Consider the following 23,738-nt stretch of genomic DNA (forward strand, 5'->3'; position numbering starts at 1 on the left):
AAATTAAGGATCCACTGGGGTGGAGACCCTTTAAGATCATGCAAGAGGGGATGGAGAGATGGCTCAGTGGTTAAGAGCACTGACTGCTCTCCCAGAGGTCCTGAGTTCAATTCCCAGCAACCACATGGTGGCTCACAACCATCTATAATGAGATCTGATGCCCTCTTCTGGTGTGTCTGAAGACAGTTACAGTGTACTTATATACATAAATAAATCTTAAAAAACAACAAACAAACAAACAAAAAAACAGATCATGCAAGAGCCTACCCCTTGACCACATCTCTGTTTAGAATGGGCTGTGGATTTTCCACTAAGCTGGTTTTTGCAATATGTGCCTTGCCCATCTCCTAGTTTCTTATCACAACTTATCTCTGGCGTCCTGCCCAGTTGATTTATGTACTGACTTATTATTGACATGGGTAAGTGTTGTAGGCGATCATGTGTGCCCTCTTATGTGTATGTGTGTGTATGGGGGGCAGAGGTCAATGTCCAGTCTTTCTAAGCTCTCTTATACATCATTTTCTGAGAAGGGGTCCTACTTAGTCACTGTCCTATTATTGTGCAGAGACACCATGACCAAGGTAACTTATAAAGGAATGCACTTAGTTGGGGGGTACTTATAGTTTCTGAGAATGAGCTCATTATCATCATATTGGAGAGCATGACAGAAGGCAAGCAAGCATGGTAGTGGAGCAGTAGCTAAGAAGTCACATCTGCTCCATAAGCAAGAAGCAGAGACAGACAGACAGACAGAGAGAAAGAGAAAGAAAAAGAGATAGAGAAAAAGGGAGAGAGACAGAGAGACAGAGACAAAGAGACAGAGGGACCAAGGGAGAGGGGAGGGGAAGGGGAGAGGGAGAGAGAGGGAGAGAGGGGGGGGGAGGAGGGAGGGAGGGAGGGAGGGAGGGAGGGAGGGAGGGAGGGAGGGAGGGAGAGGGAGAGAGAGAGAGAGGGAACTACAGTGCCTCTTGTGGGCTTTTCAACCTCAAAGCCCATCCCTAGTGACATACCTCCTCCACTTAAGGTCACACCTCCTAATCCTTCCCAAACTGTTCCACCAACTGAGGAACCAAGCATTTAAATATATGAGTCTATGGGGGCTGTTCTCATTGAAACCAGGACAGGTCTTTCAGTGAAGCTGACATTTGCTGATTCAAGTATCCTGACTGGTCAGTGAGCTGAAGACACACCTCCAACACCTGTCCAGCACTGGGGTTGAAGAAATCATGTCATATGACTGTAACTCATTCGAACACTGCAGCACAGGACTGCCTTCTACACAGTCCACACTCAAGATCCATAAAAACAAACTCATACTGTCTTAAATAAATCCGTCAGTGTGTTGAGCAGCACTCGGGGCACCAGGGCACATGCAGCTCATGCACTGTAGGCTGAATATGCTTGCAATAAGCCACACCAATTGGGCCAGTGGTACAAGCTGTCATCCCTGTCCTAAGGAGGGTGAGGCAGGAGGACCTTGAGTTCAAATTCTGTGTGGGCAACAGAACAAGTTCAAACAAGTTTAAGGCAACCCGCTAAGATCCCGTCTCAAGGGGAAAAAAGGCAAAGAAGCTGAGGTGTAGCTCAGTGGTAGAACCCAGCATATGCAAAAGGCCCTGGGGTCCATCCATAGCACCTAGAAAAAGAAAAACCATTCGTCCAGTAAGATGGCTCCCCACATAAAGGTGCTTGCTATAGTCTGAGTTTGGTCCCCGGAACGGTAAAAGAGAAAACTGACTCCCACAAATAGTCCTCTGGTTTCCACACCGACACCATGGCATCCACTGCTCCACACATACACACAAAACACATGTAAACAATGATAACATCATCAAACCCTTACACAGGCACGCACACACCCGACACTCATGCATGTAGCACAGCTTTCCTTCACTAATCCACTCATTTGTTCATACTTGTAGTACAGTTCATGCACTCTCTCTCACACACACAAGTAGTCTTTTTCACATTTGTGCACCCAGAGGATACTTTTTCATGCTTGCTCACTCATACATACACACACACCCATGCTCCTTAACAATCACACAGGCCTTCTCTTGAGCCATTAAAGATCAATTTAAACTTTTCCAAGCTCTTTAATTTGGTTTAATAGCATCTCAAGTCTCAGACAAGCAGGGCGGATTTAGGTCAACCACATTTAATTCAGTCTTAAAAAAATAACTGGAAACGTTAGGCCTGCCATGCACAAGGGCAGGCATCATGCTGGCTGAGGAAGGATGGAGAAGGATGGTGTCTTCTGGCATTGACACACTGCTGCATATAAGCATGGGTGCACACACACGCGCGCGCACACACACACACACATACACACATACATACAGACATACATACACACATACATACACATACATACACACATACACATGTACACACACATACACACATACATACATACACACACATACATACACACAGATACACACACATACATACATGCATACACACATACATACACACACATACACACATACATACATACATACACATACATACACACACATACAAACACATACATACACACACATACACACATGCAAACACATACATATACACATATACACATACATACACATGCATACACATACACACACATACATACACACACATACACATACATATATACATATACACACATACATATACACATATACACATATATATACATGCATACACATACACACACACACACACACACACACACACACACACCACCATGAAAAAAATTATCCCAGCTAGCCTTTAACATACAAGTTGCAAACATACAACTTGAAGTCAGGCACTCAAGAAGCCGAGGCAGGAGGATCCTGAGTTTGAGGCCAGCCTGGACAACATAGTAAGATCCTGTTTCAAAACAAAGTAGGCTGGGAACACAGCTCGGTGGTAGCAGGTACGGCTTCTAGAGTCCAATCCGCAGTGCCACAAACAAACAAACAAACAAAACTCTGGTACCCTGGGAGAGCCAAGAGAGGGACTCTGGCATGGCAGTCCACCTGGAGTTAAGTAAGCTGAACAGGGAAAGGCAGTGACTGAGTCCCCAACTGTCACCGTGCAGGAATGGAGGCCTCATTTGGCACCTCTCCCAAGGGCCCTGGAGAAGCCAGAAATGCGGGTTTTTATATGGAATCTCCTGAGTTTGAAATGCTGGCAACTCAGACAAATCAAAACACCCTCAGGCCAAAGAAAGCACGGCTGTGGGGCAAAGGTGTCCTCAACTTGTCCCTGCGACCTGGGTCAAAGGGGAAGAAGTCAGACTTGCTGGTCTGGAGACCTCATGTGGTCTGGGAGGAATCCTCAGCCTCCTTCAGCCTCAGTTTCCACATCTGTGTGGGGGAGCTGGCCTAGACGAGAATCATGCTCTCTGCCAGCCCAGCCCCTCACAAAGGCTGTGGATAGGAAGAATGGTGTACCCAGGCCACAAAGGGGGACATAATCTGACACCATTTCAGAAACCGGTAATTCAACCAGAAATGTTTCCCCTTCCCGGGCTGAGGTTTTTGGAGGCAGTGGGTGTGTTTTTAGAAAAACACAACACACCAAGTCAGGAATTTCATGCGGAAAAACGTGGCAGCCAGAAAGGCTGCATCTGGGGACCTGCTTGCTGTGTGAGTACACGCTGTTCTGCCCTCCCCAGACAACAGGCAGAGCAAGGCAGGGCCCAGCCGGGTTGCTGCTCGCTCCTCAGGGACCTGGGATGCTGCAAGGGCCAAGGCAGGTTTCCTGGGGAGGGGCACACACCCAGACAGAGCCTCCTTCCTCCAGGAGAGGAACAGAGAACTAACAAGGCAAAGCCCCAGAGCTCTCCAGTACAAGACACCCCAAGCCCCTTGTCCCACCCCTGCCATTAATATCAGTCAGTCTTTGGCTAAAATTCAAGCCTTCTTCCTAGTCCCCATCTTGAACAACACGGGTAATAGCTTCTTTTGCAAAATATAAAAACTATGGGTCTTGCAGAGCACTATGTGCTGTGACGTCATTTAAGCGGATGGCCCCACTCCATGGATGGGAAAACTGAGGCCCAGGCATATGAGGCCATTGAGCAGAAGGTCTGGGTTTCCACCACTGCCAATCATTGTACCCTGTGAGTTCTATAGGAGTATATTATTCCCTGTGAGGTCTAAGATGGGTCTGACCCGCTAACCCCACATATGTGAACTTGATTGCTAGGCATCTCTCTGTGGCAAGATGTGGAGTCTCAGTGATATGTGGGGTCCTTTATACGTTCTCTGACTTTAGTTTCTCAAAACAGAGAGTTGGGATGGGCCCGGGCAAACCCAGGAAGCCAGGCAGGATGGCGGGATGTGGCCACTGCACCAGCTGGCCTGCCCCAACAGTTGTCATAGCTGTTTAAGCTTTTTGGATGACTGTTACATATTCCCTGGATTGGGACAATGAAATGTCTTGCTGTGAGAGTGAAGGAAACGGCTGGACATCCAGTTTGTTCGGAACTGAACACTCCAAGGCCCCTGCTCCTTCCTCTGGTGACCAGCCTGCTGTGTCACACCCTGTGCAGCCTCCGAGGTCTCCTGGCCCACCGTCTGTCCCCACATTCTGTCCCTGCTCTGCTCAGAGTCCTGCAGAGGGTGCCATCTTGCTCAAAGCATAAGCCAAGAACCAGACAGGGCCTGGAATGTCCATTTCCCAGACATACCCCACTCCGCCTGCTCCAGCAAGTTCCTGACTACTCCAGAATGCACCAGCCACAACCCACCCACTGCGAGTGATGTGTGCGCCCTTCTGCTTCAGTGTTGAGAGAATCTTCCTTTTCCAGTGACGGCCTGGCTTGTCTGAGAGGGACAGCTAAGCCTCTGTAGCTTGACATCAGCCACAGTGGGAAGATTAACATCAGAAAAGACCAAAAGTATCAAACCAGATCTTTGGTTCCCAGACAGTCAGTTTCCCAGAATCCACAGGAGTGACCCCCCTTCTTAACTTAAATTTGGAGATTCCTTTCCTGTTATAGGGTCTACCCCTGCCAGCATAGCAGAGTTGATCTGGAGCTGAGAGGACATAGTAGGGCAACACTTTGAACCCATCTTGGGGTACAACCCCTCGGCTGCAGCTCACAGGGACAGTTGGACATGCTCAGAGGTCACTTGGTCCCTGCAGCCATTTTCACACAAGTTTTAGTCACTGCCTGAGCCTCATGCTGCAGCCTCACCGAGGGTCTAGAGTTTGAAAGGGGACACCCACCAAGGCTTCTCACAGCTAGAAGTTGAATAGGGCCAATGGCTGCCAATGCACACATGATGAAGCCAGCCGGGCAACTCAAAACCACCACTGCCAACGGCCACAGAAGGATAACTATCTTCACTTAGGCTAAGTCAGTAGCAACCTGTGGCGGGTGCCGGTAGCACTGGGGCTGCAGGTCTCCATGCATCGTGGCACACGTGTAGACATGAGAGTGTGACCTGTTAATGAAAAGGGCAGAAGACGTGTGGGCTTCGAGGTGCTTGTACACGTATGAGAACCTGGGTTTGATTCCTGGAACCCAGAAAAGTGTAAAAATAGTAATTACTTCATATAGGTGCCCTCTGGCCTCTATGCACATCACGACGCTCGCACATGCACACGCACACACATGCACACGCACACACATGCACAGTAACAACAAAACCAAAAGCTGGCTGTGCTTTGTAATTTCAGAACTGGAACAGCAGTCAGGCAGGCAGATCCTGGGGCCTTGATGGCCAGACAGCCTAGCTTACTTCATGAGGGCCAGAGCAGTAAGAGACTGTCCCCACAAAGGAGATGGTGTCCAAGGAATGACACCCATGGTTGACTTTCAGCTTCCATTAACATGTGCACACAAAGGAACACTCCATGCATTTCTATCCACCCATCCATACATACTAAAAATAAACAAGACAGACCTCCCCAACAAACACACACCCCACCTGAAACATTAACAGTGCCAACCCGTCTCTCTCGTTCATTTCCGTGTGTCCCAGGCTAGCTGGCCCCCAAGCTTCCAGGGGTGCTCCGTTCTCAGCTCCCACCTTACCATTGGAGCACTGGGGTTCTGGACATACACTGCCAAGTCCAGCTTTATGAGAAGGCTGGGGGTCTGAACTCAGGCCCTCACGCTTATGTGGCAATACTTTAGCCATTGGGCAGCTCCCTGATGCTGAAGGTGACAGTAAAGAAAAGGATGAATGAAGATGACCTATGACCTAAAGATGAACTCTTGACCCAGCTGCACGTGAAGCCAGATGCCCAGGATGCCTCATTTCCCGGGTCAATATGTTTCCTTGGTATCCCCATCCCTGCCCCCACCCCTGTGAGCCAATTCAAAAGTCTCCCATCATTCACACCCAGAACAATCCCAACAGCTAAGGGACACTTTGGCTGGGTTTTTGCTCAGTTTGTCTTTTGGGGTAAGAAAGAAGATACTGATTTTATTGCCAGCCCAGGCATCAGTGCACCCTTGCAAGCTCCAAGCATATCACTTACCTGGCTACCCATCCCTCCCCAGTTCCTCGACCTCCCTTCTCCTTGAGTGGAGTCCTCCCGGGTCCTTTCCCCACCCTGAGCAGCACAAGCCATTAGAGGTGCTAAACAGTAGCTGACACCCACTCATGAAACCTGCGGACATCTTACCCCTTTCCTGTCAACCCTTCCTGAGTCAAAGGAAAGCCCAAGGGACAGACTTGGACCATTGTGCTGTTATCTGTGATGAGCCATGATCAGGGAAACTCCTGAGAAACGCATAAAGCCGGGAAGAGCTGATTGCTCCTTGGAAGACTCTCCGTCTGGCCCCTGGAGGCCTGAGTCCTGCTTTTTCCTGGAAACAACATTTAACATCTTTTGGCATCTTTTCGGGTCAGGATTTATTCAAAAGTAAAAGAATCTCAACGGGGTGGGGGGGGAGAATGAGGCTTAGGTTAGGGTCTGTTGGCTAGAATGAGATGCCCAGGACCAAGGGGTTCCTCGTTGGGACTGGAAATTCAGGATCTTTCTCATAAAAAAGAAAAAAACAAGGTTGCAGTGTCTTTTAGAAAATCAAAACACCTGGCAGCTGGAGCCTGTTCCTGGACTAATTGGCACACCCCAGTCCCTCTCTGGCCGCCCTGAGCAGCCCAGCCCACGTTAAACTAATCTCTCTCTCTCTTTTTTCCTCCCTCCCCTCCTCCTTCTCTCCCTCCCTTCCTCCTTCTCTCTCTCCCTCCCTTCCTCCTTCTCTCTCTCCCTCCCTTCCTCCTTCTCTCTCTATCTCCCTCCCTATGTACCTTTGGCTGTCCTGAACTCACTATATAGACCAGGCTGGCCTCAAATGCACAGAGATTTGCCTGCCTCCCAAGTGCGGGGATTAAAAGCATACACCACCACACCCAGCTAAGCCCTGCGTATTTTTTAAAAATCATTTCAGATACACGGTTTCTTATTTTGGACACAGCTGACTGAGACAGAATGGTAGGTTCTGAGCAAGGCCCTACAGGTCTGCTCCCTCTGCTGTGACCTCAGCCCCGTGCTCTACCCCACACTGCACCCCCAGGGCTTTTGTACCTGCTTCTTCTAATAGACTGTTCTCTCTCCTTCAACGCTATGCTCATGGGATCTAATCACCAACCTCATAGGCTTGTCACCCTGTGACATTTTGTCATTTACACACCTGGTATGCATGCCTGCATGGTGCCTGTGTGTGTGTGTGTGTGTGTGTGTGTGTGTGTGTGTGTACACATGTGCACATGGAAGCCAGCATCCAGTGCCTTGCACAAGTTTCTCTACCTTCTTTTATAAGACAGGGCTCTCATTGTCTTGGAGCTCCCTGATTGGCTAGACTGGCTGGGCCAGGGAGCCCTAGGGATCCTTTCTCTGCCTCCAGTGCTGCACCTAGGATTTTACCTAAATGCTAGGGATCCACTCTCAGTCTTCACGCTCACATGCTGAGCCACCTCCCAAGGCCCGGAGCGTTTTTATTCTTGACAGTATCCTCCTCTGGGGTAGAAACCGGCACACAGTAGTCAACACATGTTTTTGAATGAATAGAGGCGTGCAATGAGTAGAAATGGGATGCGGGGCTGTGGGTAAGAAAAAGTTAAGAACCAGCTGATCACCTGTTCACTAGAAGCAAGGCAGACATTTCTGAAGAGAAGCAGTTTTTACAATAGGAGGCAGAGGGCAAGAGTGGAGGCAGCTCTTCAGTACCAGCAAGTGCTGGGAGCCGGTGGCTCGGGGGTGTTTCTGCCTTTGGGTCCTTGGAGAAAGTGTGAAGTCTCCATTCTGGCCCACAATGGGATGGGACCTCCCCTGCCTCAGTTTCTCATTGTGGCTACTCATCCTCAGGGGCTCTGACTCTCAGTCCCTATAGAGGACTCCTGGGAACCTCCTAGGCAAGGCAGGGGGAGTCAGAGCAAGAGTCTTGGGACTGGCCCAGTCCACGAACCTAAGCTCCTCTCTGAGTCGCTTCTGTATCGCAGGCCCTTTCCCACCTTCCCCCCCCCAAACAGGCTCAGGAACATTTACGCCAACAAAGCGAGGATTCCCACAGCTGAATGCTCTTTTTCCTCAGCAGGTAATAAACAACTTCTAACAACTGTGGTGGGTTGGGTGCCTCCCAGCACAGATCATGTGACCTCCATTCCCATCACTTGGTCAAGAGAGAAACTGAGGCAGCCCAGGGTTGCCACATCAGAAAGCACAGTTACCACGATGCTTTCATCTGCGACAGAGAGCCCCTGTAAGATCACAATGCAGCTTGAACACTCCCTTTGCCAGGTGACATCAGGGCCCTGACATCACCACAGTGGAGCACAATCTTGGTGGGTGATTGGCATTGGTATAAAGCATCCCATGGTGACCTCGGAATAAACACACAGCTCACACTGCATCAGACTCACAGCGTATCAGACTTGACAGAGACAATAAACCGCCTGTCAGCACTTGAGGACCGGCGTCTGCTACCTCACACAGCCGCTGGAGTGTATCCTGCTTCTGTACTGTAAAGAGGGGCGCTGCACAGCCTTGGCCTTCATGTTCGCTGTCAGCATCTGAATTGAATGCAGCAACTGAGCCTCGTAGATTTGTGTAAACGCACACAGCTTTCTCGCAGAAGCTAACCCGCGTAATAATGAATCCCTTAGAGTGTACCCCAGTGCATGGCTGAGATAGACTGCATAGGACCCCAGCTCTCCGGGATCCTCACCCACACTCTGTTGTTCTTGAGGACAGGAGAGAACACAAACAAAGCTTGTTGGGGAAAGATGGGAAAGTCTCAAGCTGAGCTCAACTCCTATGACGTGGGAGGTGGAATTAGGTGACAACCGATTCCCCCACACTGTCCCCCGACTTCCTCAATAACACCCACCCTTACCAATGTACTTTGATTTTTTTAAACTACAAAATTGTAACTAAGGAACTTTACCTCTTTTGCACGCCTGTACTTAGTTTATCTATGACACAGTTAAGTGGGGAGGGGGTGGGAGAGAGCTGAATTCTTTCTGCGGTGCTAGACACTGGGGAGAACAGGGATCAGGGGATAGGCATATCTCTAGACCCGGCTCTCACATTCAAAGCCTGGAGTGACCCCTTCTCTGTGTGAGTTTGAATGGGCCACAGTTTCTGCTCTTTGCTCACCTATAATAGGAACAGCAGGCCTGTGGAAAAGATGAGCTTCCGTCTGTAACCATTCAGGGTTGGGTCTTTGCAGAAGGAACGTTCAAATGGCTGCAGCCAACACTGTATGTGCCCAAAGCTGGACCACACATACCTGCACACAGGTACCATGCGACTGCGATGAGACCAGTCGTGGCTGTAGGCCTTAGACAGCCATGGCTGACAGCTTAGGGTACCTGACACATTTCATTTTAAGCCACAGAGGGCAGAGCAGCACATCTCGATAGTACAGGAGTCTTGTTGTTTGGGGAGATTTTTTTTGGAATAAATGGCTGTTTTGTTTTATTTTCAGTTTTCTGAGACAGAGTCTTGCTATAGAGCCTTGGCTAGCCCCCAGGTCCAGTGCTTCCTGTTCCTGCTTCCCAAAGCACTCCATAGAGCCTGGATTAAAATATTTCCTTCCTGACTGCGTTCTTCCTCCTTCCCTCCCTTTCTTTCTTCTTCTCCTTCTTCCTCTTCCTCCTCCTCTTCTTCTTCTTCTTCTTCTTCTTCTTCTTCTTCTTCTTCTTCTTCTTCTTCTTCCTCTTCCTCTTCCTCTTCTCCTTCTCCTTCTCCTTCTCCTTCTCCTTCTCCTTCTTCTTATTTTGTTGTTCTATTGAGACAGCTCTCCAATCTGTAGCCCAGACAATCCTCCTGAGTGTCTGGGATGCAGACAGAAGCCACCACACTGATGCTAAAATATTTTACTTTAAATGTAGACATTATAGAGAAACTCTTAGAAATCAAAGCCATGCACCTGAACCTCACTCCACCCATGTGTGCATCCGGTTTGTTCTTAATTAGTTTATAGGCTTGAACTTTAAACTATTCTAAAGGGTGTCACTGTGATCTGTGAAAACTTTGGAGCCCATTTGCCTTAATTTTTTTTCTGTCTTTTCCATAATCTAAGAATAGAGAGGTCCCTGCATGTTAAAGCCACTGTGGAAAGATGTTCTCCTCCTTCAGGAAGACTCAGATTCTTCCACAATGTTCCTAATTCAGAGACTGTAGCTACCTGAGAGACAGAGGGGTATGCCAGGACAAGTAACTTTGACTCTCACCCTCTTTTTTGAGTTCTTCTGAAGGTAAGAAAAACTAGTGCCATATCTTCTAGTCCCAGATCCAAATTTTAAGTTGTAAAGCATGCTTGTGATATACGTGTGTGTTTGTACACGCATGTGCATGCATGCACATATGTTTGTGTCACTGTACTATGCATGTATGTGTGGAAGTCAGAGGCCAAACTCAGTTTTGTGAGTCAGAAGCCATCTACATCTTTTGAAGACAGTCTCTTGTTGGCCTGGCTCTTGCCAAGAAGGGTAGGTTTGCTGGCCAGGGAGCACAGGGTTTGGCCTGTCTCTCCCTCCAAAGATCTGGGATTACAAATGGGCATCACCACACTTTGTGTGGGTTCTGGACATCAAACTCAGGCCCTCCTGCTTACAAGATGAGCATTTTATAGACTAAGCCACTGCCCCAGCCCTAGAATATTATTTTATTCAAGTCCTTATAACAGATCTGCCATAGAAAGTATCTGTCCCACAAGCTGGCAAAAGCCGAGTCTCAGAGGGCTCTTTGGATCTTCCTAAAGTCACACAGCAAGTAGGTGACAGGGTCAGTAGTTAGTCACATGTGCCCCAATGGTACCCTATTTCAAAGACAGCACTGGGCCTGCCTGGTCTGAGGAGGAAGCCACTGTTCATGGGAGCAGACTCTCAACACTTCTGGGTGTCTTCACAGCCCACTTGGGTCCTCTCTCTATTTCCTACCCATCAATCAATCAATCTATCTATCTATCTATCTATCTATCTATCTATCTATCTATTATCTATCATCTATCTATCACTATCTATCTATTCATCTATGTATCTCTCATCTATTTATTTATCATCTATCTATCTTCTACACACACACACACACACACACACACACACACACATCAAATTAATGAAGAAAGAGAGGCTATAGATTAGAAAAAGCAAAGAGAGGTATATGGAAGGGTTTGAGGGAGGAAGGGGAAGAGGGAAATGGGGTGTATGTGTAGATAGATAGATTGATAGGTAGGTAGGTAGGTAGATAAATATATAGATGATAGATAGATAGATAGATACATAGATAGATAGATAGATAGATAGATAGATAGATAGATAGATGGAGAATGTTTCTCTGTGTAGCTCTGGCTGTCCTTGAACTAACAGAGACCCACCTACCTCTGCCTCAAAACTGCTGGTATCAGAGGTATGTGCTACATTCCAGGCCCCAAAGAAACAATTTTTTTTTCTAAGAAAAATGTATTGGTTCTCAGTGAAAAGAGAGGTTAAGGGCCACAGAAACTCTGGCTGGTTTAATAAAAACAAAACAAAACAAAACAAAACAACCAAAAAGCCTGTGGTCAAGTCTCTCCATTTTTGGCACAGACACATGAAGGGTTTTGGTTGGTTTTGGTTGTCTCTGTTGTTTGGTATTTACATATAAAAACATTTACTTGTAAATACATCCCACGCATACAGTATCCATGGAGACCAGAAGAGGGCTGCAGACCTGGAGTGGGAGAGGCAGGCAGCTGTGAGCCTCCAGGTGGGTGTTGGGAACCAAACCCAGGTCCTCTGAACTGCTGAGCCATCCCATCATAAGAATTTTTTGGGGGAGGATTAAACTCTTTGTGAAAATGCACGGCACATTAAAAACTTGGTGAGATCTTAAATCTGCAACTCACCCCGCCCTTCTCTGAACATCCAGATGACCTCAACCTCTAATATCTTTGAGATGTCATTCAGCAGCCCAAAGCTTGGGGGTGTTTCATGCTCTAAGGAAAGCAAGAGACAAAAGCAACCCCCTGACACATTCCTACAACAGCCGCCCCCCCCAACCTTCAGGTTATCAGTCTTGTGAATGGAGAAACTGAGGCACAGCTGGGCACTGAACAGAGGCAGCTGGGCTCCCAAGTCTTGGCTGTCAGCAGTGTACTTACTCCACGGTCTCTAAAGTCTGCAGGAGAACATGGTTGAGATTTGGTTAGCTCAGAGAGCTAATGGACTCTGGATCCTTCTGTGGCAGAACCACAGAGGGCCGGGGCTGTGGCTGGAGCTGACCAGTGAACCTCAGGGATTTACCACTCTTTGGCATTAGGAGAACATCTTTTGTTTTCTTTTTCAGTTCCTTATAGTTTGCTAAATAGAGCAAGAACCTCTTTTTTTCTTCTTCTTCCTGTGGCTTCCCTTTCATTTAAATGGGAAAACATACATTTCAAAGACGTCCAATGGCAGCGCTGAAGTCTCAGGCTCAGTCACAATGTCCCCATTGTGGCTAGAGGACTCCCTGGCCTTTAAGCTCGGGTTATAAAAATTTGGTCTGAGCCCAAAGTCTGGCTTTAATAGAATATTTTAATTTTGTTTAATGAATATTATTTTAAGTCTATTTGGCAGTTTAAAAATGTGTTCTTTTATTTTCAAATTAAGCTTTATCCGTGACCTGCGCTTTCTTGGGGGTGCGGGTGCAGCGTGCAGTGGGGGTGCTAATGATACAGGCTACCTTTTATTGAGTGCTTACTACGTGCCAAATGCCCTGTGAATGTGTGCCACCTCATTTAACACGCATAGCCTTTCCAGGAACAGCAACTCTGCCCAGAGGTGGCAGGGCTAGGGCACTGTCAGTGGCCAAAATTCACACCAGTTCTGTCTGAGTCTGGGACTTGTGCTCTCAACCACAAAGCCCATGCTCTCTCCACACCGACGCACAGTCTCCAGGCACCTCGCTGGTCTCGAGTGCAACTCTGGTGCAATTAAACGCAGACAAGCAGGACCACAGAGCCAAGCCTCTCACAGGTGTTTACAGCTTCAGCACAGCCGATGGCAAAGATCCTCAGTGTCATTGCCATGCCCAGCTTTACAAATTGAGAAACTGAGGCACAGCAAGCTAAGTCATTAACCTCAGGCCAACACAGATTATGATTTGTGATCCTAACAGGATTAGCTCTGGTCATCGTTCAAGCCCTGCCCATTGCTGAGACAAACATTTTGTCATATTATCTTAAATGCCACAGAAATGCCACTTTAAAATCCTTGTGCCACCGGGGACAGGGACAGGTAGGTAAATACCATGCGACATCAACCCCACCAGCCCATAGCTTCTGCTCCCAATCTCCACTGTACTTAAGAATATATAAACTATATTATTAAATCTTATTATTATATATCATATTAATTATGTTAATATAATCAATCATACACACACACACACATATATATATATATTGACTATGCACACACACACACACACACACACACATAAAACTAGATATGACTAGCAAGGCTCCCATTTGGGGATGGCTGATTTGTCACACCCTGTGCCACTTTCTAGGGAAGCAGATATGACCAACTGTCAGGGCATATCCCATGGATGCCCAGTGCACTTTGGGTCACGGAAGCTGATACACCACACTTGCAGAACTGGGATTCTTGGAATGAGCATCTGCAGAGCCACTTTATCTCTTATCCTTCCTCTTGCTGTGGGAGCGATCGATAGCTCTGGAAAAAAGTCTGGGAGTCACAGCAACACCTTCTGTCAACTCCAGGATCATCAGGACCACAGCAAAGATACAGTTCTAGGGCACTGGAGTCCTGTTCTTATCTATCTGTCTCTCTGATTGTAGACAGGGAAGTTTCACTAGGAAAAGGAGAAGAGCAAAGGCTCCAGAACACACAGCCTGGTTCTGGAAAAGGAGAAGAGCAAAGGCTCCAGGACACACAGCCTGGTTCTGGAAAAGGAGAAGAGCAAAGGCTCCAGGACACACAGCCTGGTTCTGAAAAAGGAGAAGAGCAAAGGCTCCAGAACACACAGCCTGGTTCTGGAAAAGGAGAAGAGCAAAGGCTCCAGGACACACAGCCTGGTTCTGGAAAAGGAGAAGAGCAAAGGCTCCAGAACACACAGCCTGGTTCTGGAATGGTTTGTGAAATACTCATCACACACCCTCTTTCTTGTCAATGGAATTTATCTTGTCAAACTGCAACGGGTCAGGGGTCAACACATTTTGTTCTCAGGGGCCACAGCCAGTGTGTCAGGCTCCATGGGTCGCATAGTCCCTGTGGTAACACTGAGGTTATTGCTGTGTGACTGCAGGTGGGGACAGCCAGCTGTTGTATTGCAGACCAGCCAGGTTGCAGGCGTCAACAGCTTCATGCTCCAAACGTGCCCTGGCTTTCACAGGCCAATGCTCTGTGAAGTGTCGCAGCGCCCTCTTCCTCTGAGTCCGGCTTCTATCCCGACTCCCCATGAGTATCTATAACGCAGCACAGGGGGACTGACTTGAAAGTCTGCCTCTCCAGGGCCTACATGGGATCTGCCAGTTCTTGGGGCTCAGGATCAGAACTGGATGTAATTCTGGCTCGGGCCCAGGCTAGAGGACTCTGAGCATGCGTCTCCATCTGTAAAACGTAGATAATAACATCCTACTCTATCCACAGACAAAGCTCTGAAGTGTAATGGCTGGCACACAGCACACCTTCAACAAACCGGGGTAATCAGCTGTTGCCAACAACTCTGACATTGGCAACACTTGGTTTGTTTGGCTTTTTTTTTAAGTTAACTCACTGTGAAAAAAAATATTAAAAAAAAAAGGCAGACAAACTTTTCATAACAAGTTTTAAAAGTTACCCTGAGGGTCCCAGGGGTCAGAAAACACTCCGCCTTGGATCAAACCACTAGTCACCCTCCCTGTGCCTCAGCCTCCCACGTCTGCATCTCGGTCCCTGTACCAGTCTCTTTCTTGTGAAGCCTGAGCAACGTGGAGACATCTGCTGCATCCTTCCTCCACGTGTCTTTCTTCCCTCCATGCCCCAGCCGATAGCTTCTGGGGGTGGGGTTCAGCCTCTTCAATAAGAGGAGAACACACCTGAGCTCAGGATCTTCACAGACCGGAGGTGAATAATCTCCTGGGCTTCATTCTTTGTCACGGCTGGATGGGGACACAATGCTGACAACATGACTGCAAGTCACAACTTGTCTTGCCACTTGAGACCACACATCCCAACAGAGCAGCCAGTCTGAGCTTTCCCTTGCCGTCAGGGTGGTAAAAAAGGCCAGAAGTACACTTCCCCCATCCCCCTCCCCAACCAAGGGGGTCCTCGGACCTATGCCGAAGAGACAAACGGAGCTAGAACATTCCTAAACAAAAGTGGACATGTGTGTAAATAGTGCACACCCACAAAAGCAAACAACCTCTTTGGGTTAACACCTTTTCTGTCTCTCAGAAGCGGTTTTAATCCTTCTGTGGAATTCCCATCAGCACCTGGGTTGGTACCAAAATCAGGGTCATGCAGATACACCATGTATGTATTTCAGGAAGCCAAGGGTAAGGGTGTGTCTTCACGATGTGTGCCCCACATTTTAAAAATCACAGAAATCAAAAAAAAAAAAGAAAGAAAGAAAGAAAGAAAGGAAGGAAGAAAGGAAGGAAGGAAGAAAGGAAGGCATGGGAAACTGTTAATACCTCAACCACAAAGTGAGCATGAGGAGGGAATAAGAGGCAAGAAAACTGACCAGGAGACCACAGGGCGTTTTAACCTCCGACTCCCACAGATCTGAACATCCGGGGGAGTTATCAGTGGTGACAGGCTGACACAGAACCCAATCTTTCTCTAGAATGGTGAAAAAGTTCTGGTGAAAAAGCCCGCCATTCCAGACTCTGTCTCCTTTGACCACAAGATGTCTTTGCTGTTCCTTGGAGAACAGATCAAGTCAAAGGCACAGGCAAAAGCCTCCCCCCCCCCATCCCCTTCTGCGTCCAATTCAACCGAACGCGTCTAACAGGCAGGAATTCGGGCTTGGCCCCGGGAGCGAGTGCCGGTGGTTTTGCTCTGTTTTGGTGACCTTCAGCGGCTTATGTATGCACACTTCAAGCCCATGACCTAATACATGTTGGTTTGGCTTCTTTTCTCATCATGGTTGCCTGTAAAAAGCTATTGAGAATTCCCCGTGTTTTCTCATTCGGGTCAAGAAAATAAAACCGATATCTAAGTAATCTTTTTAAAAATTTAAAGGCCTGTACAACCCCCAAGACCATGGGGTGTTTGCACCCGAAAGAAGGCTGCCTCTCAGAGCCTCTTAAAGGTGTGAGACCTGGTCACCGCCTTCCCAAGAATTAGCTAAGAGGGACTTTTTTTTTTTTTTTTTTTTTTAAACCTAAGTCAAACAATGACATTTAAAACTCGAGTTAAAGCAATTACCATGCAGAATCTGCCCGTGTTTTTCCCATTTCTTAGACAGAAGTGTGTATGTTTTCACATAGTTTCCTGCTGTGATTTTTCTTTCTTGGCAAACCCGCGCCGTACCATGAAACCCAAAGTATTCACGTTACAGGAACAGTAATGGTCGAAACAGACCCAGCCATCTCTGCCGTCATTTTTCTCTACAAAATTAAAATGTCTACTGGCTAATACTTGGTATATTTCAGTTCTGAAAAGCGCTGCTTAGGAGATGGACAGAGAAATGATAGGGACCCTACTCTAGAGGACTCAAGAAGAAATGTGTTTCTACACACATAGGAGTCCAGAGCCTCATCCTTCCAGGGAAGGAGGGATGGGTTGATTTTTATCATTTTCTTCCAGTGATGGTCCCTGAGAGCTGGCTGTTCCCTGAATGAATGAGCACTAGCAGATCTATGTTCGTCTCCGTTACAGTCTGAGAATCCACAGACTTTTAAAAGTTAATTTCACTAGATATCCAGACAGGAGGGAACCGCTGGACGCTATTGACATCACACAGGCACTACGAACGCTCTATGACAGAATAGCTTCTAACCTCTGTTTAAATTCTTCACACATTTTAAAAGATGTTTAAGTTGGCGCTATCTTACGCTGACATTCCTGCTTTAAATTTCGGCATAGATTTGAAAGTACGAATTCACATATCAAAACACCGGGAGCCGGCACTTCTGCTCTGGGAGAGCGTTTCCAGCAGGACGGTGGGCTGAGACCCTGTGTTCCTTCCACTCCCTCTGCTTTACTCCCAAGGGTGCTCCCCTCAGGCCCTACTGACCACAAGCCTGCCTATCCCCACATTCTGGCCACTGACGGCATCCCTTGACATTCTAAGTGGCCAAGACGAACCGTTCCTGTTACCCGACTCTGGAGACCACCTGTTCCAAATTACTTTGTCATCCAAATGTTTATAATTGAACTCCAGACCAGCACCCACCCGTAGCAATACAATACAGCGCCTTCCGCTTTCCGGTAAAGCTGACCCGAGCTGTGCCTACCGTAACGTTTAGGGCCTTCCCTCTGCCCATAAATTTATTAACTCGTTTTAGTAACAGAACTGCCCAGTGTTAATATAAAAGGGACAAATTAAATTAGCCCTCGTAAATAAACAGCCATTCTCCTCAACAGAACCAGACCCAAACTGCTGAACACGACAGCCAAGCTTTCTATTCTTTGCTTTCTAAATACTAAATACCAAATATGATTCAATTCTGTTTTAAACTACAGCAAGAAAAGCCAAACAAACAAAACAAAACCAAAAAAAAAAAAAAAAAAAAAAAAGAGGAAGAGGAGGAGAAGGAGGAGGGGGAAGAGGAAGAAGAGGATAAGGAAGAGGAGGAGGAGGAGGAAGAGAAACAAAAACTTAACTAGGGCAGCTTCAGAAGATAATTTGTTCTGTGTATGTTTGGAATCATCTAGACTGAGGGTTTCCCTCCAAGGACAGGGACAGAAGGGTTTTCAAAGGACAGGGTAAGGCACCCAGGGGGAACGGAAGGCTTGGTTTTCATCTGGGGCCCGTGTGAGTCATGTGTTCAGTGACTCAGTTTCCCCTCTCACAAGGCTGAGCTCCTAAAAATAACACTCAAAGGACTGCAGCGAAGAGCTGCCGGAAAGATGAATGAGATGAGGTGGCTGTTGTCCTCTGCACTCAAGTCCCAGATGTGTGGTGACTAAGTGTTTGTTTGTTTGTTTTTAACAACGTGTGTTTCTATTTTAAAAAGTCTTAAGTGTGATCTATAACTGGGAAAAATGGCACTAGTGTTCACTGTCGAGAAAGTGAGAAGAAAAAGGAGAACACACACACACACAAACACACGCACACAAACACACACACACACACAAACACACACCACACACACACACACACACACACACACACACACGCATAAAAGTGTGTAACTTGCTTCAGCTCTAGGTACACGAGGAAGGTACTTTTCTAGCCCTGAATTACAGCTACAGAGATACAGCTCCTGGGAGCCAAGCCGGTCTGTAACCACCAGTTGTCATTTGGAGCATTAGTCCCCGACGGAGGGTTTACCCTCCCTGGATTAGACGGTGTTAGGAAAACACCATTAAGCCCGTCCCATCACCGGCAAATTCTCCACTAATTGTTGTCCCACCAGAAGTTTCTTTGTGTGTGTGTGAGTGGTGTGTTTGGGATTCTTGGATGGCTTCAGATGCAGAGGAGGAAGTGGGGTGCTCAGAGTCCGTGAGTCTGGAATCAGGAAGACTGTTGGGGCTGAGTGAGGAATGAGAGAGCGTGTGTGTTCTGTCAACAAGCCATGTTTTCTCAACTTGAGGGTTAAGCCTCTCTGTAAAGGGTTCCTTCTGGGCAAACGCCTTCGACTCCTTATTCAGAACAAATAGCAAGAAAAATGCTTCCTGCCCACAGCAGAACTCAGTCTTGGTGACAGGCAGAAAGTGTGGCGTCTGGGAGTGACTCTCAGCCCCTCTGCCCAAAACCTCAAGATCAGGAGGCCCACAGAACTAAGCGATCCTCCCCCTTCAGAAGCCTCTGGGAAGGGAATTCTCTCCCTTAAGGAATTTCTGGCAGGCCTCATAGTCTCCCTTTGTACCTGGTGCCCAGGTGAGAGGCAGGTAAATGTATCCCTGGCCATGTGACAGGAAGCAAATCTTTTCTCCGAGCCTTTGCACACAGACACACAACACACACACCTCAGGGCTTTAGATACTGCCTGGGAGCTAGACCGAGCATTCCTCAGGGGCAGTAGGCCTGCCTGCCCAGCAAGGACCAGTCCCTGCTTCAGCTCCTGCTCCTGTGCATTCTCTTAGATGGGGGGGCTTCAGCGGCTGACCCGGCTGAGCAAGACCCCTCTCCTCCCTTCCTTTTCTGACAGTCATTGCCTGTCTCTGCCCAGAAAGGCATCTGTTGTGGGTCACCCCGGAATCCCACTCGATCCCAGTGACAGCCTGTGCTTTTACTATGTGACGTTTATTGCTGGCTTAATGAGTTTCAAAAGGGGCGTCGCAGCTGAGGACACCCAACGCACATCTGGTGATGGTGGTGGGAACAGAGGGCGACTTCTTGCTCTGAGCTTGGCTAGATCTGGTGACAGTTGGACGGCTGCTTAGCTCTGGTCTCCTGTTCCCGGCACACATTATCTTTGGGAAAATAGTTGAAAAATACGGAAATGGTTTCTTCTTTGTGGGGGATGGAGTCATCTTGTCTTGGAGGAACCAAAAGGCATCTTAAGTAGATGTGCCTGGACTGTGTATACGGTTTTTCAAACTGCCTGTGTCTCCACAGCATATTCAACCCAATTCTGAAAGTGGCCGGCTACGCCGCCACAGACCTGTTTTACTGTGGGCTTTCCAGTCTCCCCACGGCAGCTCACATTTTATCAATTTATCCGTCTGGAGCAAGACTCGAAATCTCTTACACAGGATTTAAACCAGCAGGCTTCTTCAGCATTGTGGAAGCCCAGGACTATGGGTGGTCCCTCGTCCCAAACGTTAATCCTGCAACCAGTCAGCAAATCACGTCTCTTTATGATGTGTTTAACCCAACACAAAAGGCACAAAAAGACGCTAGAACTTAGGTCATTTAAAACATATATATGTATATGTAAATCAGGGCACATATCTTTTGATTTTTTTTACTTCACACTGTTCAGTTATCTGATACTAGGAAAACAATGCGTGTTTATGGGTTGTTTTTATATACGTGGGTGAAGCGTTACACAAGCCTTCCAAGTCACAGGAAGAAAATAACAATTCTTTGAAGATAAAACAGTTTATCAAGTTGTGCACTAAGATACAAAGGGGCATAGAGCTAGTCTAACACACACACACACACACACACACACACACGCACGCACGCACGCACGCACGCTCACACCACCTCAGGTTCTTTCAGATCTATCCATCGTTTCTCTACAACTGCACATTTTCAAGTTTCAGATTCAAACTCATTTTTATGCTCAGCCACAAGCAAGATTCACAACTTCATCATTTCTTACATAAATAGCCCATTAACTTTCCCCAGTCTGAAGATGTCTAAAGACAAGGAAATGTTTTGAGGGGCTTACGGATGCTGCTGAGAAACAGGAAGTGGAAGGCATTTCTTCAGTAAAACGGCAGAATAATCCTTTGACAATGATTATTTTGCAAAATCCCAGCCTTGGTCCCCAAGGACAACTGTGTATGTTGGGGTCTAACACACCTCCGAGGGCTGTGTCTCTCTAAGCTGACCCATTCTCTGGTCACAGAAACCGCTTTCATCCGAGCACCAAGGGCTTGTGGAATGGGTAGAATCAGCTTCAAATACAACCACTGTCCCCAGCTGTAGTTTCCTGAGGGTGGGAGCTCCCAGACTCAAGCTTAATTCAAATGCTTCCCTGGTGTTTGTAAATTCTAGTACTTGCCCTCCCTTCGTTCAACCTTCCCACCAGGAGTGATTTCTTTCCCTCGAACGACATGTTTATATATAATATCACGTTATATATTATATATATATATAAAGTCATTAAAAGTTATGTAGCATTTCGGATGGTGACTGGAAGAGGAAGGAGGGATAGGCGGTAGTCTGCCTTGGAGCGAGGGCTGTTAAGTCCGAGCCCTGGATGGCTTCGGGGGCCACACGGAACCTTGCAAGAAAATCTCGCATTTAACTGCGGAGCAAAGCGCTTTGAAGCTTTAACGATGGGATACCTCTCTCAGTCACGCTTCCCTGATACTCAAGTTTGAGAGCTATTTGAAATGCATCGAAGCAGCTAAGACCAGTCCACAGCTGCCTGGCTGAAGTAACTCCAGCCCGCGCGCTCTCCCCTTACTACGAAACCCAGTCTAAGCGTCCTGATAGAAAGTTCTGTTAAGTTGCAGCTCCAACGTGAGCGCCTTGAGCTGGACCAGTGCGGGATACAGGATTAGTAAAGACTTTTCAAAAGAAAACCAGTGTGGGAGAGGCTGGGCCATGAGCCCCAAGTTCCAGCGGGTTACCCCGCTCCTCCGCCACCCCACCACCCCAGCCTCAGGCATCTGCTTGTCTCTGGGATCCTTTTGGGTAGAATCCTAGATTCACCACGAGTCTCCTCCAAGGCCAGGCTACTAACCAAACGCCGAGACCCGGCCGCGTCCTGCACTTGTCCGGCGCACTGGAGTTGCCAACTTCAGTCACTGCGCCCCGCACCCCTCCACCTGGAACACGAGGGGAAACTGAGGCCCTGAGACCCAAAGGGAACTCGAGACTGAATTTGCTTTCGGCGGCCGGATCTCCACTCCTGTAGTGTCTACCGGGTCTCCGGGAGGCGCGATCCCGCCCCGCGTCCCCGAGCGCGGTACTCACCAGCTCAGTGCAGAGGCGTCCCGAGCGGACCGGGCCCGGGGATGGCACGCGGAGCGAAGGTCGCGGGGCTGCAGCGGCCTCCTGTGCCGGGGACCGACCCCCTGTCCCGGCCGCGGATCTCCTGCGCCCCCGCCGGGCCGCGCCGTGCGTGGGGGCCGCGGGGCGCGGCGCTGGCTCCGGGCGGGGACTCGGCCCTGCAGTGCGCGCTGCTCTAGCTGCCGCCGCTGCGCTCCCGGAGGAGGGACGCGCCGGCCTCCTCCCCGCGGCGACGCCCACGCCGCCTCCCGGCCCCGCAGCGTCCTCACCGCGGCCAGGCGCGGCCCCAGAGAGTCAGCAGCGCAGACAGGGACCGCGCACATGAATTCATCCATCCATCATCCACCCACCCACCCATCATCCATCCCTCCATCCATCCACCCACTCCACTCCACTGTCCGTGTCGGGTCAACTGCTCTACTAGAACAAGACAAACTCGTTTTCTGTCGTCCTGGAACTTTGCATCTACGTTGAGAGTGGGAACCACGAACAAAGCATTCAGGAAAAAGGCAGCTGGAGAAAGTTGTAAATACCGAGGAGGGGAAAAGAGGTGCTTGTGGGTGGTGGGGCCAGCAGAACAGTCCAGGAAGATGGCTCTGAGGAGATGTCACCTCATTTACAGGAAAGTGTGAATGTGAGAGTGAGTGTGTGTGTATTAGGCCTGAGGTCAACATTACTGTTTTTGTCTATACCCTCCTCCCTAGGCAGGGTTTCTTTTCAAAGTGGAGGTTTTCAAATCATAGTGGCTGGCCAGCAAGCTCCAGGGATCCTCCTGCCTCTGCCTCTTAGGCTCTGCGTTATAATCGCCTACTGCTGTGCCTAGCTTTTTATGTAGCTACTGGGGACCTGAACTCAAGCCCTCTTGCCAGTAAGGCAAGGCACCTTAAAGACTGCCATCCCCCAGTGCCTCCCTATGGGGCTCAGCTCTCTTCCGATTACTACCTCTGCTGCTCAGATACTGGGACTTCAGGTGTCTCCACCAAGTCAGGCTTTGGGCTCCTTATCAACCAAGCCAGTTGGTGTCTGAGACACTTATGTGTCCCTGATGGGAAACTAGAAATGGCCTCCAACTTGACTCCAGTGGTGAAAGATCTATTCTAGATTTACAAACAACAGCTTCTTTGGGCCTCTAGCTGTTCTCAGTAAAGATTCGGGGACTCTGACCTCTGACTTCCTTGTTCCAGAAGCTCTCGCTCTAGAGGATCTGATGCCCTCTGCTGGCCTCTGCTGGCACTGCCCTCACATGCACAACTCACCCCACCCCCACACATACAGACAATAAACAAAAATTTAGGGGCCGGAGAGATAGCTCAGTAATTAAGGGTGGTGTTACTCTTGCAGAAGAGCCTAGTTACGTTCCCAGCACACACATGGCAGCTAATAACTACCCTAACTAGGCCTGCACACGGAGCACCGGCATACATGCAGGCAGAACACTCACACAAAAATCAAATCAATTAGTCTTTCCTTGATTAAGAGGAATATTCACTTGAATGTCTACTTTTTTATTATGGTGACTCTTTAAGAGG

General features: G+C 48.3%; 1 protein-coding gene across 3 annotated transcripts in view; it reads right to left on the reverse strand.

Moving 5' to 3' along the window:
* Positions 1 to 22,366, reverse strand: part of EYA2 (EYA transcriptional coactivator and phosphatase 2) — a 164,259-nt gene extending 141,893 nt beyond the window's left edge. The window contains exon 1 of one of the 3 annotated variants that reach the window (XM_080924721.1): positions 22,174 to 22,366. The gene's annotated coding sequence lies outside the window, so the exon portion shown is untranslated. The remainder of the gene's footprint in view (positions 1 to 22,173) is intronic. The other 2 variants (XM_080924719.1, XM_080924720.1) reach the window with 2 other exon arrangements.
* Positions 22,367 to 23,738: the final 1,372 nt, after the last annotated feature.

The sequence above is a fragment of the Micromys minutus genome (genome assembly GCF_963924665.1).
Source record: "Micromys minutus genome assembly, chromosome: 11".
NCBI lineage: Eukaryota > Metazoa > Chordata > Mammalia > Rodentia > Muridae > Micromys > Micromys minutus.